The sequence below is a fragment of the Paramormyrops kingsleyae genome, chromosome 23, assembly GCF_048594095.1.
Source record: "Paramormyrops kingsleyae isolate MSU_618 chromosome 23, PKINGS_0.4, whole genome shotgun sequence".
Classification (NCBI taxonomy): domain Eukaryota; kingdom Metazoa; phylum Chordata; class Actinopteri; order Osteoglossiformes; family Mormyridae; genus Paramormyrops; species Paramormyrops kingsleyae.
The window spans coordinates 5,309,189-5,328,076 of NC_132819.1; the positions used below are offsets into that span (position 1 = coordinate 5,309,189).

At 47.3% G+C, this 18,888-nt stretch overlaps 1 pseudogene; it reads right to left on the reverse strand.

Moving 5' to 3' along the window:
• Nucleotides 1–5,906: 5,906 nt before the first annotated feature.
• Nucleotides 5,907–12,259, reverse strand: LOC111860673 (uncharacterized; annotated as a pseudogene).
• Nucleotides 12,260–18,888: the final 6,629 nt, after the last annotated feature.

Below are 18,888 nucleotides of genomic sequence, written 5' to 3' on the forward strand. Positions count from 1 at the left end.
AGTTGTTTTTGAGAAATGCCTTTCTCATTACAGCAATGTAGTCATGCATAATGTTTTTGTTCAAAAACACTGGAAGGGAAGAGGCTGAAAAGCAGTTCAAGGGAAGACATTGTTTAGCTCTCTTAAAGTTTCCAGCAGTAGCCGCTAATACTTGTGACCGCTCTTTTCCATTCAAATATTTTATTCTGCGCTCAATTGACCTACAATTGAATCACCACTGAGAGCAGTCGGCCCACTAACTGCGGCCTGCGACTGTATCCTCTGCTGTTTATGAAAAAAGGACGACAGTGAATAAACACAGTTCTGCAGAACTTTGAAAACCATTCTCAGTCAGTGTTGACTGGATTGGCTAAGGGTTCACTTACTTTTTCTCTTTTGTTTTATATGCCCCCCTCCCTCACAGAGATGCTCAGACTCGGCAGACAGCAGGGGAAGGTGACTTTTCCTCTTAGCTTGCTGACAGGGACATGAGTCTTGGCATGTTGGCAGGATCTTTGGCGCGGGGACGAGGGCCGTATTGAATAACCGCGCCCGCTGCGTTTGTTGTACTTTCCTCGCCAGCTGGTGACGGGCAGATGCACTCTTGGGGCTTCCTACGTGACTTTAACTTTGTCAGAGGGCCTGACAGCTGGAGGACCGCGGAAGCAGTGTGGTTTCTGCATCCTGTCACCTGTACATGTGTGAAATGCCCGCAGCCGTTCCCAGTCCTGACCCCCTTCCCCATAGAACCGGTCACTCCACAGTCGGGGGCTCAGATGAATGGGAAACTCTCTTCCAGAATCTTGCTATACAAATGCTCCTCGCTTCACGATGGTTTGACGTACGATTTTTCGACTTTGCGATGGTGCAATAGGGATGCACATTCAGTAGTCACACTTTCGATCTGTTCCCCGGCTAGCGATATATCGTACGATGCACCCAGCCACGCTTCCAGTCTCTGCAGTGATTTGCGAGCATAAACATCTCATACAGTGTTTAACAACATATTGTGCGGCAGTTTTTTTTTCTTCTGTGTTTAACCAAATAATTGTATTTAGTCATTTACTTTTCAATTACTGGTGTTTAGTTACAGTAATTATTTACTTATTCACTGTTATTTATTTACATTTTTATTTATAATATCATGTTCATATTCTAATTATGATATTTTCCATTTGAGATGGGTTCATTGGAACATAACCCCACCTTAAGCCCAGGAGTACCTGTACATACCATAATACTATTATCAGGAGCACCAGAAAGGAGGGGAAAGTTAGGAAAAATGGCCCACAGAGCACTTAGTTTGGTTACTTGGTTGGGGCTGGGTCGGGGTTAAGGTCGTTATTATTAGGATTAGAGGTTTGCCCATAGAAATGAATGGACAGTCCCCACAAAGATATGAGTACAGGTCTGTGTGTCTGTGTGTCTGTGTATGTGTGTGTGTGTCTGTGTGTGTGTGTGTCTGAGTGTGTGTCCTTGTGTGTGTGGCTTTGAAAGAAGGGTTCATCTGTAAGTTGCATTCTTAATTTTAAATGTTGGGCCATTAGTAAATCACTTAGTTGTAAAACATCTGTAATAGTGCATTGAAGGCATTTATATAAAAAAAATCTGATCAAGTAAATAATACAAATACCTCAAGGGACAGGACCTCCACAGCACAGAGCTTTTAGGGGGACAGCACCTCCACAGCACAGAGCTTTTAGGGGGACAGGACCTCCACAGCACAGAGCTTTTAGGGGGACAGCACCTCCACAGCACAGAGCTTTTAGGGGGACAGCACCTCCACAGCACAGAGCTTTTAGGGGGACAGCACCTCCACAGCACAGAGCTTTTAGGTGAGATTCAGCCCGGCACAGGAAGTTAGCAGGGACGTCTGAGTGCTCGTGTTTTGCAACGCATTTCCTCCAGTCATATTTTATTTACTAAGCAGTATAAACAAATTGCATTAAGTGCAGCCTCCGCTGAGGAACGTGACGTCAGTTCTGAGCTGCGTACTAAGTAAAGAGCAGAAGTTTCCACCAGTTCATCTTCTGGTTTGCTGACCTGACGTGACTTCATGTTGCCCTCTGAACGCAGCAGATTGTCTAACGTCGACACTGTTGGACACGTGGACTCTGTTGCAAACCAGAATCTAAAGGATTATAAATAAAATCAAATTTTAATGTGCAGAAATCCCCTGAAAGTTATTTTAATAAAACAAAAAACAGCTTTTTAGAAAATGTTTTGCTAATAATTTTTTTTCTGGCTGAAACAGGTGATCGTGGTGATTATGGCCAGGTGTTGGCAGGTTGTCATTCCCGAACAACAAAGCCATGTAAGAACTAGGCGTCCACCTGTACTGGACAGTGACCTCACACCTGGAAAACTTGTCTGATCTGGGTACAAATGCCCCAAACCTACACAGCAGAGCTTTTGATATTATGCTTTAATCAACCGGTAGGAGGTAAATTGACTGCCATTTGCAAAGGTCTTAGTGCCCCTTTTCTGCTGGACAAGAATAATTACCTGGGGAACAGGTGGTACTCTATTTCAGATGTGTGTCTTTTTAGCTTAGATTTTACCATATAAATTAGTTAGCTAGGTGCCATATAACTTGACTTAGCTGTTAGCTAGCCACCATAATTGTATGCTTTTGATGAGGCGATTTAGTCGCTTCAGCATCACTTTTTCAAGCAGATGTTAATCTTACTGCGTGCTGTTGCATCAGCAGAATGTGAAAGGCGAGACATTTCAGCAATTTCTTTCCACAACTACTAAAAAAAAACATCTGAACCAAAAAAGAACCAATTTTCACCAATATGTCTGAACAACTTTCCATGTACGCCAAAACGGATGCCCACCCATGTCTTGCCATCACAATGAAATACTTGAAAATATCACCCAGATTTAAAGAGAAATGCAGAAAACAGGCAGCACGGAAGAATCCATGAAGCTGAAGTGATCGAAGCCCCCCACATATCCAGGGAAGCATAAACAAAGGAGAGGGTGACTTGAAGCTCTCTGAAATGGTGCAGATACGCAGTCGTCTTGTGACTTCGCTGTAGACGCTGTGCTTCTGAAGAGTACGTGGGGACTGCGCATCGCTCCAGCGTGGGTGTCAGAAAAATCCGAAAGCTTCTTCGGCTGACAAAGTAGCTGTAGCTGGGTAGAGTAAATCAGCAAAGTAGATCATTTCCTTCAATGGATCAAAGGACATCAACCCATGTCGGTGGGAAATCTCGTATCAAGTAACTGTTTCCTATAAAGACATCATTCATTCAACATCCTTATCTAATCTTGCTTTTGTTCTGCAGTTAATATCATTGGATTATTTATCATGGCAGTGGATTAGACACCCCTGGAAAGGGGGATGTGGCAATATCTTTGCAAGAGGATGAAGGTCCAAGTCTTTATAGTTCTGGTGCTCCCTCTCTTGCTGTATGGCTGTGAGACATGGAAGCTATCCAGTGAGCTGAGACAAAGACTGGACCCCTTTGGTTTCGGTACTGTGTCTCTTCATAAAATACTTGGGTACTGCTGGTTTGACTGTGTGTCGAAGGAGCAGCTGCTAGAGGAGTCCTGAATGAGGCACATTACCTGCATTGTGAGGGAGCGTCACTTCCGGCACTACGGCCATGTGGATCCTCATTGCTGAGGACCCAAATGGCTTGACCAGGCCGAGGGGACGCCCACGTAACACCTGGCTGTGGCAGATGGGTGGTCATTTCTGGAGGGTGGGACTGGACCATGTGTCAGCCTGGGGGGTCGCTGTCCGGGATCCTGAGGAGTTTTGCCATGTGGTGGGTGCAGCAACGTGCTGCATCGCCGCATGCTCCCCAACATGACCTGACCTGACCTGACTGGATTAGATGATGAATAAATAACCAGGCTAGGACCAGACAGGGATGCTCTGAATGTCAGCAAACAGAGTTTTGTGCTAACAATGTGAAATCCCAGGTTAAAATCCCAGGGAGCCAGGGGTGGACTCCAATGAAATAAAGCATTATCCATTAATTAACACGCCAGTATTGACTGAAGGGTTGGACAGCCCTGGTATATAGGCTCTACAATGTCAGGGTTGGGAAAGGAAGTCACAAGACCGGCACACCAGGAAAATTTCCAAACTTCCCAATAGCTAGTCCATGCCTGCAGGGAGCACATATAAATTGTTCCGCTTCCTGTACTGTGAGCCCCCCTTCCATACTGTGAGTCCCCATCCCATACTGTGAGTCCCCATCCCATACTGTGAATGCTGGTGTCTGTAACTGAGTTGTCCCAATATTTTGTTTCCTGGTTGGCGTGCTGATTCACATTCTCCACACTGCACACACAACTGTATGTCAGCTGATCAGCCCCGCCTGAGCTCTGACACACTGGATCGAAGCATTACTAAAGTGCTCAGCTTCTATTTACAGAAAGGCTCTTTTAGAAACACTGAGTGATGGAAGAAGCTTCAGGATGAGTAAGGAGGTCAGTTTGTCTGCAGGTGGCCTGCTTGGAGTTTTAAAATCAGCTTTTAATCATTATTGAGCAAATGTCTTCGACCGGGGGCTGCTATAAATCTGCACAGCTTCTATGCTAGCGTGGTAGACATTAGCAACAGACGGTGATCTAATTTCAGCGTCAGCGGCTCAGAAATGGACAGTGCAAGGAGAACCTTATGGATGGGAGAGTTTATAGCTCATGGGAGTTTTGCTTACACAAAAATGTTCTGAGGACAGAACAAAAAAATGATTGGTTCATAGAGATAACCAATCAGATTGTAGAGGAGGTGGGTTCAAGCAACTAGAGGAGCCGGGACCAACCAGTCAGATATCTTGGTCCCGCCTCCTCTCGTTGTTTGGACTCACCTACTGTACATATGATCGGTTTTCTCTCTGAACCAATAATTTTTTTTCCTTCTGCCCTCAGAACAGTTTGTAAGTAAAACTCCCACGAGTGAGTTTATTGGGCAATAGAAGGTACCTCCTCATGCTGATAGGAAGTTGATCTGCTGATTACTGTTAATATTGGTAAACAATGTAAATACCAGCAATCAAGCCTGCTAGTCTAACACCAGTTTTCACACATCACTCATGTTGCTTATGCAAGGGGAATTTCATGGGTCAGTGTTATCAGAAAAGCAGTACGGGAAGCTATCATGTAAGAGCCTTTCTGCATTAATGCACATCCACGTGTGCCAGCCATCAGTTGAGACATTTGACCTCAAGTCAATTGAAATGGAAGAAGCCAATTTTAAACATCAGCTCTAGGAGAGGGCAATGGTAATTTAAAATTTATGTGACTACCACATACAAGCACTCATTAGAGTACTACCTCTGAAGATGATGTCAACCCATGAATATAAGTCACTATAGAGGACCCTGTCCATCTCCCTAACCTACTCCTCTTCAAAATCCACTACACCTCAGCTGACTGTGTAGTAAGTGGAATTCACTCATGCCAAAGGGAGACTCTCTGTTTTGCTGATCACCAAGAGCTCAATATGAAGATCTGTTCCGTTTGGGGGCTCCAGTCAGTGGTGGTGGAGAGATGAAAGGCTGGGAAACTGGAAAGGAAACAGGTAAAATGATGTTTAGATTTAGTAAGTAAGATGTATTTATATAGTGCCTTTCACAAACAAGCATCTCAAAGAAAACAGAGAATATAATAAAATACATAAGACAAAGCTGCCCAAAGGCCTTCCTAAGCAGATAGGTCTTTAGATAGAGAGATTCCTTTATTGTCATTGTACAGAGTACGATGAAATTTTGCAGCAGTTCAAACGGTGCATTCAGACATAGCAAGTCATTAAAAATAGAAGAAGCTGAAATATTACCAGAGTACAATATAGAAAAATTGACCTATGAATGTGCAAGATACATCTTCTGGATGCACTGGGACACATCACCAGTGACGTAGCCTTTCAACATCAGACACCCTCGCCCAGACAACCCAGCTGAGGTTGATCAGACCCCATCTTGTGTCCCTGCAGCAACTGCCCATGGATCAGCCCTCCTTATCCACAGCCACCTTGTGGTCTTCTCTGCGGCTTCGCATATGGATCGGATGGCCCTCTTCTTGGCCACTCCTGTTAGGCCCAGTTGGTTGAGGACTTTGCAGAGTGAGTGTCCTGCAAAACCTCTACAGCCCACCTCTATTGGCTCGTAATGAGTTGTTGCCTTGGGGATTATATCTGGTCGGAGTGATGTCATAGCAATATGCTGAGGGAACTCCAGCTGCTTCCCCAGGTTGGCTTGCAGCTGCCAGTCAGAGGCTGTGCGTAGGAGACCTGACCTTGTTCTTCGCTGTCGACAGGGTTCCTCTCCAGCTTTGACAAAGGCGATTCTTGTCTTCGGGGCAAGATGGTGTTTGCCAGGGATGATGGCATTGGATATGCTTTCTGCCACCGCCTTCAGCACTTGGTCATGACGCCAGCGGTAGCAACCTTCTGCAAGGGCCTTTGGACAGCTACTCAGCAGGTGCTGTAAGGATCCCCTTCCAGAGCATAGCTGGCATGCTGGTGACTCACTCTTGCCCCACACAGAAGTTGGCTGGGCTTGGTGGGGCATCATATTCAGCCTGGACGAGGAAACGGACCCGATGGAAGTCTGTCTGCATGATGTCTGTCCAGGTGACTCTGCGCTGTAGGATACTCTCCCACTTTGTCCATGCCCCCTGCTGCCTAAGCCCCACTCTTCTGCTCACTCGCTCTTCCTCCCTGCCTGCTCGGACCTCTTCCTGGATTAGCTGGTGTCTCTGCTTCCCTCGGGCCTTGCCTGCTTGGGTCTTTGGGAAAAAGCCCAAGCCAGCCCTATCGGTGGCCAACGTCCCGAGCAGCTCCTTCTGCCTGAGGCGTGACTCCGCCACCTCCACTGCTCTCTCCGCTCTCCACTTCCTTCCTGTTCTTCTTCTGACACTTTCTGGTCCCAGGAGTCCCAGTACTGAAGGGCTTCTCTTGTGCGTGCCTCCATGAATTCATCGGTGAGACCACTGAATGGGAGTTGTAAGATGTTGCTGGTCCCATAGAGGCCTGCTCTACTGAAGCTGTGGGGGAGGCCCAACCATTTACAGAGAAAGCTAGTGATTTTCCTCTCCAGGGACTCCACTGTTGACACTGGGACTGAGTAAACCAGCAGAGGCCACAGAACACGCGGTAGGATGGAGTGCTGGTAGATCCAGGCCTTGAATCTACCTGGCAGGCCGGACTTGTCGACCTTGGTGAGCCAACTTTCCAGCTCTTTGTTGGACTCCTGAATGTTGGTGGTGTCTTTCAGAGAAGCATCAAACAGCTTCCCCAAACTCTTCACTGGCTGCTCATTGATGGAGGGGATAGTAATTCCTGCCATGGAGAAATGGAATTTGTCAACCACTTTCCCCCTTTTGAGCACCATGGATCTTGAATGGTAGGTCACCATGGTAGGCTTGAAGCTCATCTTAGCCCAGGTGACAGGTTTTGCCAGGCCTTGCAATATCCACCTCCCTCCTGGGACTGATGTTGTTGTAACAGTGAGGTCATCCATGATTGCTCTTATGGGGGGCTGCTGCACACCAGACCTGGGTAGAGGGCCTCTACATTCCACCTCAGCTGACTTGGCCACCATGTTCATCGCCAGGGCAAAGAGGATGACTGAGATGGTACAACCAGTTATTATCCCTTTTTCCAGCTGATGCCAGTCTGATGTTACTTCCCCAGAAGTCACCCTCAGCCTGAAGTCCAGGATCAGGTCCTTGATCGCACTGGGGACATGGTGGCGGTGTAGTGCGAGCTCAACCAATCTGTGTGGAATGGATCCATACGCATTGGCCAAATCCAGCCACAGCACACATAAGTCGCCTCTATTCTCATGGGCTTCTCTGATGAGCTGTGTAACTAAACCAGTGTGCTCTAAGCAACCAGGAACTCCAGGAATGCCGCCCTTCTGCACTGAGGGATCGATGTAGTTGTTCTTGAGGAGAAACTCTGTGAGTCTCCGGGAACACTATTAGACACAAGACATGACAAAATAAACCTAATAAACCATGTATGGGACATACAGTACAATAAATACAATAAAGAGTTGAGCTGTTGCACTGAAGATGCATAATATTGATATTGCCCAAGAAAAATGTCATTGGTAGTATATGTAAACATTGTGGTATTGTAATGCATATATGGTACAGCAAATGCAATACAAGGTGCAATACAGTTAAGGTGCAATTTGCAGTGTTGTATTAAAGTGGCTGTAGTGACAAGTGATAAGAGCAGGCAGGCAGACCCAGCTTTTGCTCACATTTAGACAATTCGACTGAGTCTACCGACCTCAACGCCGGTGGGAGTTCCATAGTCTGGGAGTCTTTAACCGGGTGCGTGAGATAACAAGATTACCGCCCCCCCCCCAGGGCAGATCTCAGGTCCAAGATATACTTCAGTCTGCCTACTGAGTCGCACTGATGGCGTTTCAATAAACGACGTTAGTCGAAATGCACATATGAAACCCAAAAGCTAAATTGAACATGTAAAGTTGGAATCCATCCGGAAAGTTTTCCTCCCATCTGCTGGTGCCCTTATGCTGCATTTTTAGTGCTAAAGTTCTTTGGTTTCATGTGGTACCGTGGTTCAGCTTTAAAGGGATTCGCCTTTTTCTGGTGGGATTTTGGACGTCCCCTAAGGCTCCGGGGCGACCCCCACTCGCCGCAGCTTCTCTGCAGTTCTGGCACGTGATGGCCGGACTGGGCTCCTCGGGTCTTTGGCGGCATACTAATCCTGGGAATGTGGGGGACAACACCCACGCTGTACGTGTGCAGCCCAGGACAGCCCGAAAGAACAGACCGGCGAGGAGGATGTGGGAGGTCTTGAGCCCAACAGGTCACCGAATGGAGATTGTTCTGAGACCTGCAGGTTTCTCAGGTCAGTGTAAGCAGTTGAATGAAAGTCCTGTGTTTTTTTCTTGATAGACTGGGTCAGCGCAAACCCAGCCTCTTCCCATTTGGATTTCTTTCACCCCAAGGACATTTTTCAGTATTTTTTTTTTTTGCTAGCTTCACTTTCTCTGCTGGTTTTATGCGATGCTGCTCATTTTTCCAAGGCGTGACAGATTGAGGAAGATAACGATTCCAGTGTATTGGCGCCTTAAGCCTCATTCCAGATCCAGAACTTCAGTAATCCCCCAATTACCAGACAATGACACTAATTAGAAATTCATAGAAACAAAAATCTGCTGTCATGGCCACCATTACCGAAACAGAAAGGCCAAATCCATCCATCTTCCAGTTTCATATCCGCAGGGCCGCAGAGAGGAGGGTCTGGAGCAGGTCCCAGGCAACATAGGGAATGTGGCAAGGGAAAATTCCGGATGGATTGCCAGTCTCATCGGAGGGCACATGCATATATGTTCATACATTTTCACCCATTCACTTGTTTTTGGAAGAGGTATCAGGGAAGAAACCCACACATGAGAAACATGCATACAAACACACGCACACACACGCACACACACACACAGAGGTTTGTAATTATATCCTTGTGGGGACTCTCCCTTCATTTCTATGGGGAAAACTGTAATCCCAACATGACGACCTTAACCCCTACACATTGCCCCCCCCCCCACCTGTTATTTGACACATTTCCATTCCCATGACCTCTGTATGTATCATATGGAATTTCAGGCTTCTGGGATATTATTCATGTAGGCTGAACCACTGGTTAGGGTGGGAGGGGACAAAGTGACTTAGCTTTCCACTTTTACGCTTTATTGATTTTGACATATGGATGTGTTCAGGTTAAGTCCCCTTCTACAAGGTACATGCCTTACAATTGCGGAACAAACGGAGCAGCAGAATCATATTTTGGCAGCAATTAATTGAATCATTTGTAACTTCTGGGTGGCTCAGGGTGTGGGGGAGGTCTTAGCGATGTCATCTCACACCTCTGGGGTTGGGAGGTTCAGATCCTGCCCCTGGTGTGTGTGTGTGGATTATGTTTATATTACATTGTATGGACAAAATATTCCCCACAATATAATAAAAACCTGTTATTTGATGTTGTGGGGACCATTTTTCAAGTCCCTACAAAGATCTGTGAATGTAATGAAAAAAATACCAATGCCAAAAGTCTCATGCCTTAGTTTGGTTACTTACGGTTAAGGTGTGGGCTGGGTAGGGATTAATGTCGTCATGTTGGCATTAGAGTTTTCCCCATAGAAATGAATGTAGAGTCCCCACAAAGATATAATTTAAAACCTGTGTGTGTCTGTGTGTGTGCGCATGTGTGCGTGTGTGTGTATGTGTGTGAGTGAGCGTGCGCACTATTGAGTGAGAAGTGCAGTAGAACTGAGTGTAACAGATGTGCAGACATGCAACAGGGAAACACACAAACACGGTTATTATTTCTATAGTTAAAAAAACAAACCCTTACACCTGATTCACCAGTTGCACAGAACAAATGGAAAGTTTTTTTTACCTACCGTTCTTCCACTGTAAGTTGTTTGCAGTCAAACCCACTACATAGACCTAGTTAAAAATTGCAACATTGTACAGCATATTTGGTTATCTATTGTCTTGTGTGTCTCATGTTGTCTTACGTCAACCAAAAGCCAATTTTAAAGTCTCAGACAAACGCTATTCTGTTTCATTGTACACCTGCATATTTTGAAATGACAATGAAGTTTGACTTGAATTGACTAGCGGGTGTTTTGCTGGAACATTGAAGCATCGCCCAGGCCGGACCGTGACCGAGGCCAGGAAGTTGGCACAGGTGCAAAAGAAAACTAAACAGCTTTTGTTTGTTCACGGGGTAATGCACAGCAACGGTTGCCCACGGCAGCCATATTGTCTTTAGAACTCGACACTGCGGCAACACCGGCCATAATGAGGGCCTAATTGGCGGGTGGGTGTAGGACTTGTTAACATGCAGGGGGGGACACTCGCCGCCTCCTCCCCACCACCGGCCCCCCGCCGTGGAGTCGTGGAGGGTCACGGAGCGCAGGAAGCGGAGTGTGTCTGCAGCTTAATTAAGCAGGAGAGTAAGAGAGAGCAGACCAGGGTGGCCATGATGAGGTCAACACGCCCGACTAGGAGAAAAGGAGAAAGGAACAAAGCCGGGGAACGACGTGGAAAATCACATACAAATTGGTTAATGACTTTTCATAAGTGCAAGGGCGAATCTCGGATATTTTTAAGGTGGGGGGCATAAGAGGGGCCATAATTCACACGTAGAGGCCAACATAATAATTAGCCAATGGTATGTATTGAATCGGTGATTGACAGGGGAGGGGGCACTCAGAGAGCCAATCAGCTTTCAGCTGCAGCCAGTGCCCCTCTGGCCCCGCCCCTGTGTACGCCCTTACACAACAGGGGGGACATTGATTAAAAAGAAAATCTAGTATGTGTGTAGAAGTAGTGAAATACAATCTGATTACGTTTGTTTATTTTGCAGCTCTGTAGTGACCCCCATACTCAAGTCATGTGACACGTACAAGGACGCCATGTCTGATGTTCAAACCAACGAAGTACATTTTCGGCCTAAATTGGTCCCATTGATCTTGGAACACGCTGTAGGTAAATTAAATCTAGAGTTTTGTGTGAAGGGAGTTGTAAGTAGGGGGTGTTGCAATGTGCTTCGTTAAATGTGCATTTTTTTTCAGCTGCGTTGTTATGAAAATGCTAAACAAGACTAACATCTGCTTTCGTAAAAAAAAATGTAATTTATCACATAAGATATTATGTAGTTCTGAGTTGTTTACTCAGAGAAAGAGGGAAAAAAACATGCAGATGCTTCCTCCCCCCCCCCCCCCCAGCTCGGGATTTTTAATGTGGGCTCCGTCTGTGACAGCATCCTCTCAGATGCACATCAGTGTGTGCTGGGTGGGGGGGGGGAACTACGTGCGAGCGTGTTTCTGTGGCCCTCCATCGTGGGCTCACAAATGCGGATAAACGTGCTTATTTTGTTTTTCCTTTTAGGAAGCATCAACGGCACAGCGGCTCTCGTGTATGTGGGGGGGGGGGGGTGTCAAGCACAACTTGAAAGAAAGCATGGATTGCAGGCAAGGCGGTAATTATAAGGAAGGTCGGGCCCAGTGCCACCCCGAGAACATAATGTTCACCGCAGCCTAGAGGGAAGTCCATTACACTTTGGTCATTGATGTGTCTGACATATCCTGGGTTGGCTGAGTATGTTTTGGACACTTCTGCGAGCTGTGATTTAATGAAGAGTATTGTGCATTAAAAAATATTAAAGCCCTCTTGGGATGAAACCCAAATGTTCCCCGGAAATCTGGTTTTAAAAATGTATCGCCCTTCTGAGACTGAGCTTTCTCTCTCCACGACAGTGACTTACATCCATCTTCGATAATTACTTAACGCAGTTGTGGTTGCAGGGTTGCAGAGCCAAACCCAGGAAGCATCTGATGTAAGAGGACGCACTCACACACTAAGGGCGATTTAGCATCATTCATTATCATTAGAAATGGAGGTCTTTGTGCTGTCAGAAACAGGGGTGATTCTAGGATTTCCTAAATTGAGGGGGCATAAGAGGGGCCAACCTCATCATTAGCCAATGAAATGTTTTGAACCAGTGAGTGATAGGGGAGGAAGCCTATCAGATTTCAGCTGGAGCCAGTGCCCCTAAGGCCCCGCCCCTATATACATCTCTGGTGATAGAGTACAAACACAAAGCGGGGATTATGAATTAGAGCCCTCGAGCATGCAAGCGTGAGCCTACATCTTTGCCCAATCACCCACCAAGCCGCCCTGACAGTAACTATGGGGTAGCAGACGTGTGACACAATGCCGGCTGTTCCAATAAGCATAATGCATAATGGATCTCAGTCCATTCTTTTTCATAGGACAGTAATGACTGGGGAGTGAGGGAAAGGGATTTTCCGATGCCTGTATGAGAGAAAAGAAGGCTTGGTCTCATCTATAACGCCTTTTATTTGCTGTGTACACTGCTTTATGCAGCGAGGAATATGCATGCAGTCTTCCTTTGTGCCTGCATGCTGCTACAGGGCATCCTCTTTGTCTTCCTCCTATCCTTTTCATTCATCTGCATTCTCTATATTCGTTCATGGCCCCCACCTTTTCAGTGTCAACCTGCGCAATCACATCGCGCACAACAGGCCTTCGGAGCCTTAAAGCTTAAAATGTAGGCTGTGAAACGGCAAGTCTCTCCCCGGTGTCACCTGGCGGGATCTGATGTGGCCTCTTTATCTCATCTACCGTGAGTGACATCGGGTGAGACGTCAGCGACATCTTCTGCAAAGACATTCTTGTGGGGGGGCCGAAGGAGGGGGCTTCGGAGAACGAGGCAGGGCGAGACCGAAATGGGTGGAGGCTGCCTTGACGGGAAATGCCTCTATCAGGGATCCATCATAGATTAATCACCCAGCTGAGGAACAGAGCAGACAGGCGAGTGAGAGGCAGCCAATCCACATTGGACCTGAATTATTTAAAAAGAGAAATATATGAGGAGAATTGGATCCCTGAACGGGGGTTACCCAAGGGTAAGGGGGTCCCAGAGAGCCAGGGACAGAACGGGAGTCTTAACACTGGCCATTTGTATTCCATTACATCTGGAACCTGTGGCAGAACCTGCGACAGATGGCGTGCGCTGCAAATACCGCCGGGCGCGCAGCACTGCGTGGCAGAACAAGTGCAGGACGGAAGGAAGCCAACACAAGGCATATCTGCAAGTTACTGGAAAAAAAAGATTTCCATTATCATGAGCCAAACTGCAGATTTTTTTTTAAATAAAAAGGACATTATCTACAGTGCGGGAAATATTTATGCTAACTCTCTTTTATGCTGCCAGAACATAAATCTTCCTGTAATTCATAAAATAAAAACCAAATTCAGCATTCCTTAAACTGGTATTACATTCACCTGTATTGTAAGTTGTATATTTATGTGAAAATAGTATTGTGATGAATTATTATTATTGTGATTTAGTTTTAGCAGGGAATATACTGAAATAATTTATTATTGTACATATTAGATATCATCTGAGAATTGTAATTAATAGAGGGATTACAGCTGAATAATTTAAGTAACAGGATTTCTTTGAATGTCTTTATCAGTCACAAACCCCTGGTGTTGTTCACACTCAAACTAATTTCCTGAAAGTGTTAATGCAGTGGAGGAGAAGGTGAGATTCCCTTAGAGCACCTCAAAGACATTCCAGACATCACTCATCACATCAAAAGGGAGCTTGAGGAAACCCAATCCCCCTTCATCCTCCAGAACCAGCCACCCACTCATACAGACCCAGCCTCAGTCCAGAGGGAGAACGCAGCACACTCAGAGATAAGGGGGGAATCAAACCCAACCCCTACCGGAAGGTGTAAAGCAACAGCACTATTCCCTGCACCACCGGACCTAAAGCCATAAAGACGTTTCCTACAAGATTACTGAAGATCTGGCTGCCATACAAGATTATCATGTGAACTTCAAAAACCTTAAAGAAAAACCTGAGGTAACAGGCGATATGTGATCTGTTTTCCTCTATTTTGGAAGAAAATTGGCAACTTTTGTGTAATACTCCAAAAATCCAAAAAAGACACACACACACACATACAGATACACACAGCAGCGCACAGGTTTGTAATTATATCTTTGTGGGGACTCTCCATTCATTTCTATAGGGAAAACTCTAATCCCAACATGACGACCTTAACCCCATTTTTAGTTTTTTGATTGCATTCAGAGATCCTTGTCGAGACGTGAAAAATGGTCCCCACAACATCAACATAACAGGGTTTTATTATACTGCGGGGGACATCTGGTCTCCACAATGTAACATAAACATAATCCATGCACACACACACACATATATATATATATATATATATAAATAATAAAAAAAAACATTAAAACGTTTAGCCAGCAAAGTCTGGGAAGCTGACCGCAGTACTTATGGAAACGTTTTGCTGTTGCCCAAAGGTCCTCCATCATCACAGACATGCCCACAGTTCAGGCAGCACAGCAGAACTAGCCTGGTGATGCGGAAACATTCCATCAGACCGTGGGCCCATTCCCGTGGACCGTCCTCCCCTCTTCATCCTCCTTTCGGCTGGAATTTACTCAGCTGAGTGCGGCGCCGAGGTCGATGGACGACGGAAGGCAGAGGCGGAGGCGGCGGCGGAGGGGGCGGAGTAAACAGATAAGGACAGACAGGCCGCTGGCATCTCAATGAGACCTTCCTGAGATGGGACACTCTGGATAAATGTCACTTCATTTCTCAGGGAGCACCAGCGCATGCTCCAGTATCAACCCGCCCTTCTACCTCCCCCCCCATGATCCCCACACCTCCATAAATATTTATAACATTTACAGCACACTCTCTGCTGCTATGGAGCCGGGCGGAAATCGGGTGCTGATCTCTGCCTGCAGGAAACTCAACTTCCTTGCAGCTTGGGACTTCATCTTTATTCTGATCCCATTAAGAGCACACAGGGACCATGCGTGTGTGTGCATGCGTGTGTGTGCATGCGTGTGTGTGCGCGGGTGCGTGGTGTCCCCCTGAGCACTGGTTTTGTTCCCTTCGCAGCCAGTGACAGTTAGTCAGCGGCACGATCCGGCGTTCGCAACGCCGTGACTGCTGATGTGGCGACATGGGATTGGCCTGAAGAGGAAATTAATTAAGTACTTCCTGTTTTGCAGTCGCGTCGCGCATGTAGGCCGTAGTCGTCTGCAAAGCAGTAAAACCTGCCGCTGCGACGGTAACTCAATACACGGCACCCGCAGAGTGACGGAGAAAGACAGCATGCAGGGAGTCAGTTAGGTGCATTATTCATGAGTTTGTGTGTGTGTGTGTGTGTGTGTGTGCGTTTGACGCATAAAACAGAGTCTCTCCTACCTCTCTCACACTCTCCCTGCCATCTAGGGCTTTCGCCAATCAACCAGGAAGAGTTAGCGCCTCCGCGGCTGGCGTGGATCATGCATATTTATACGCTCATTACGGACTCCGATTTATCTGTTGCCGGCAGGAGGGACCGATGAGCCGCGAGGAGTTCCGGGTGCCGGGGACGAGTCCCGTGGCGGGAACCCCACCGGGGAATGATGGGAGAAGGGGCGGGATCAAAGGGGGCCGGCGATGGGATTCCCAAGAGGCGGCAGTCTGTCGCTCGTAGGGGGTGCTGAGCTTAAGCCTATGACATCACGGCCCTGGGACTGAGTTGAGATCCTAAACCCAACCTCTGACCCTAAACTCCCCAGCCTCTGAGACTAAGGCCGACAGATTGATTTATTACACAAACTGGGAAGATAAAAAATAAAACGTATCGTGGGATTCCCTGGTTTATCGTGGTGCTGATATCGGATCCTGTCCGCTCATGTACCTACCATGAATAACAGGAGGACCATAATTAACAAAGATATGGATGCTTCAATCTAGAACCTCTTTCACAGGTATATGGGCTGCTACTTAAAATCAGTTTAATGAGATTCTGGCAGCACTGATATGAATCGGCCTGAAACCCACATAAGTTCCCAAGACCCGTACAGACCCTAGATTAGCATGCGGCATGATTATAATAACGCACGTGGCCAATGTTCCTAGAGATGGCCATCCACCACAGCACCCCCATTTTTATAGGGAAGAATATGGTACAATTATCCTTTGTTTCCACTCTTCCCAGGATAAATACCAGCACAACAATGACGCCCATCCAGGTCAGCATGACTGGGAGCACAGATGTCACGGTGAACTGGATAGGCGGCCATGAGACGTTTGGGCCTTTTGAGAAACCAGCAGCTCTGTTTCCGCATAATTCCTCATCCTACATTTTTACCCACAGCTGGGGAGCGAGGGGGGCTCCCACGGAGACTCCCAGGGGCTGGGGTGAATGGGCTGCTTGTGGCAGGAGCCGGCTGGAATGTGACTCGCTCGGGTAGATCCTCCGGGGCGATAGCAGAGCACCTTTACGCTTGGAGGGCAGCTACGCCTCCGGAATTCCGCTCGGGATTTCTGGGCTTCTGTTCCGTGCCGGGGATCCCTGTGGCCGCGGTCCTGCGGCCGAGCGAGGTCCCTCAGGCTGCCCGCTGGGAAGCTGTCACTGCCAGTGCAGGCATTTCTCCCGGCATGCAGTGTATACCTACTGCATGGTGCTTGTCGGGGGAAGTGACATCACTGTCACGGAGCCCCGATCTTTCACACAGACGTGCCAGCTTTTTACAGGCTGCTGTTTAAGGATAAGCGGATGAAATGTGGGACAGAGAGACACTGCAGGATGGAAGGCAGCAGCATCTGCGTGGAGGAACCTTCAATGGCTCGTCACTCTTTGCAGAGGTACCGGGAGGCCATTGAGGTTTATATGTATTATAAAAATTAAATGAAACAGGGCTTTATTTGCCTTTGCACAGGTGTGAGGTAAACAGGATGCTTCTTTTCGCATATCCCATCATGCTTTGCTTTGAGACACACATATATGCTGGTGAGAGTGAAGCTAGGTGTCCGAGTGCATTTATCTGACAAGCCTAGGACCATTTGGGGGGGGGGGGGGGGGGTTAGAGGCCTTGCTCAAAGGCCTAATGGCCATGTGATTATTCTGCTCAAATCGGCAATCTTCCGATCACAGAGGCCTGACCTAAACCCAGCAAGTCACTCCCCTGGGATGGATTAGGGGGGGGCGCACTTTCTCAGATATGTCATCCTCTGCCCCCTAGCCCCCGCTTTTGGAAGGGGTGCATCAGTTGAGGTGCCTGACCGTCTCGGCAATGCGGCTGAATTGAATGGCAGCTGTTCGGCGCCGTGCTGAGTCACAGGGCGCTGGGGCAGGTGGCCGTCGGCCGGATGAGCAGAGATCGCTGTCAGGAGGGTCCCTGTGCTGATGGACTCCTGAAAATGAGCCAAGCGTAATGAGATTTCAGAGAGGACAGTGGAGGGTCCTGCTGGGGGCCCCCTTCATCTTTAATTTAAAATAAACTTGGGGGCCGTGACTCTGGCGTTGTCAGGATTTTAGGGAAATTTGCAGAGACCACCCTGCTGCTTTTTTTTCTTCATCCCTCATCTCAGCAGGGACGTGGTGACCAATACCATTGCAGCTCAGCAGGCACGTAGGGAAACAGCCAATCAGAATGCAGCACCCGGGAGAACAGGACCTTTTTGTGATGAGACCCCTTAAAGCCAGTGTCTCCCCCCACGACTTAACAAGGTAGAACAGCAGCAAATGGACAGAGAAAGTGTGATTTTGTGCATTTAATTTGAGAGCTTGGCGTTCATGCAAAGTGTTTGGGGAGGGCAGGGGACAGTGGACAGAGGAAATGGACTCATTCTCCATGACTGCTGTTCTCAATGGAAAGGACCTGCTGTTGTACCCTAGGGTTGACAATAAGTCATTTTCGACAAATAATAATAATTGAAACTTTCTGATCCCTGTGGGGAAATTGTCTTTACACCTCCCTCAACTTGCTCTTTTTGGAGAATAAGTTGTCTGCAAAGGGCAGCCACCTGTAGCTGCGCCCAGGAAGCTGGGGGTTAAGGGCCTTGCTCAAGGACCCACAGACCTGCTGAGGTTGCTGATTACAGGCACAGCCCATTGAGCCACACGCTGCCCCCAATAGCCCCAAACTAGCTGACGATAAAAATAGTGGTACTACTACTACTACTACTACTACTACTACTAATAATAATAATAATAATAATAATAATAATAATAATGTGAAAAAGAAGAAGAAGAAGAAAGAACACAGAAACTTGTTGGCTCCAGAATGTGGTTCTGATTCAGTTCTGGTTTGGCCACAGTCTGCTGGCCCACACCGCAGAATTAAGCGCATCATTAGCAAGCAGCCACACGGTCTGGGCACGGACTGAGGCTGCAGCCGGGACTCATGTGAGGAAGCTGATTCACTGAGCGGACCAGCAGCAGCCTACAAAGCATCTCGCCTTGACAGCCCCCCGGCCCCCGCCGGGCCTCAGCCAGACCCGCAGCTTGTATCGCGGCATTATGAATGAGTTTAGAGGTGCAGAGGATCCGA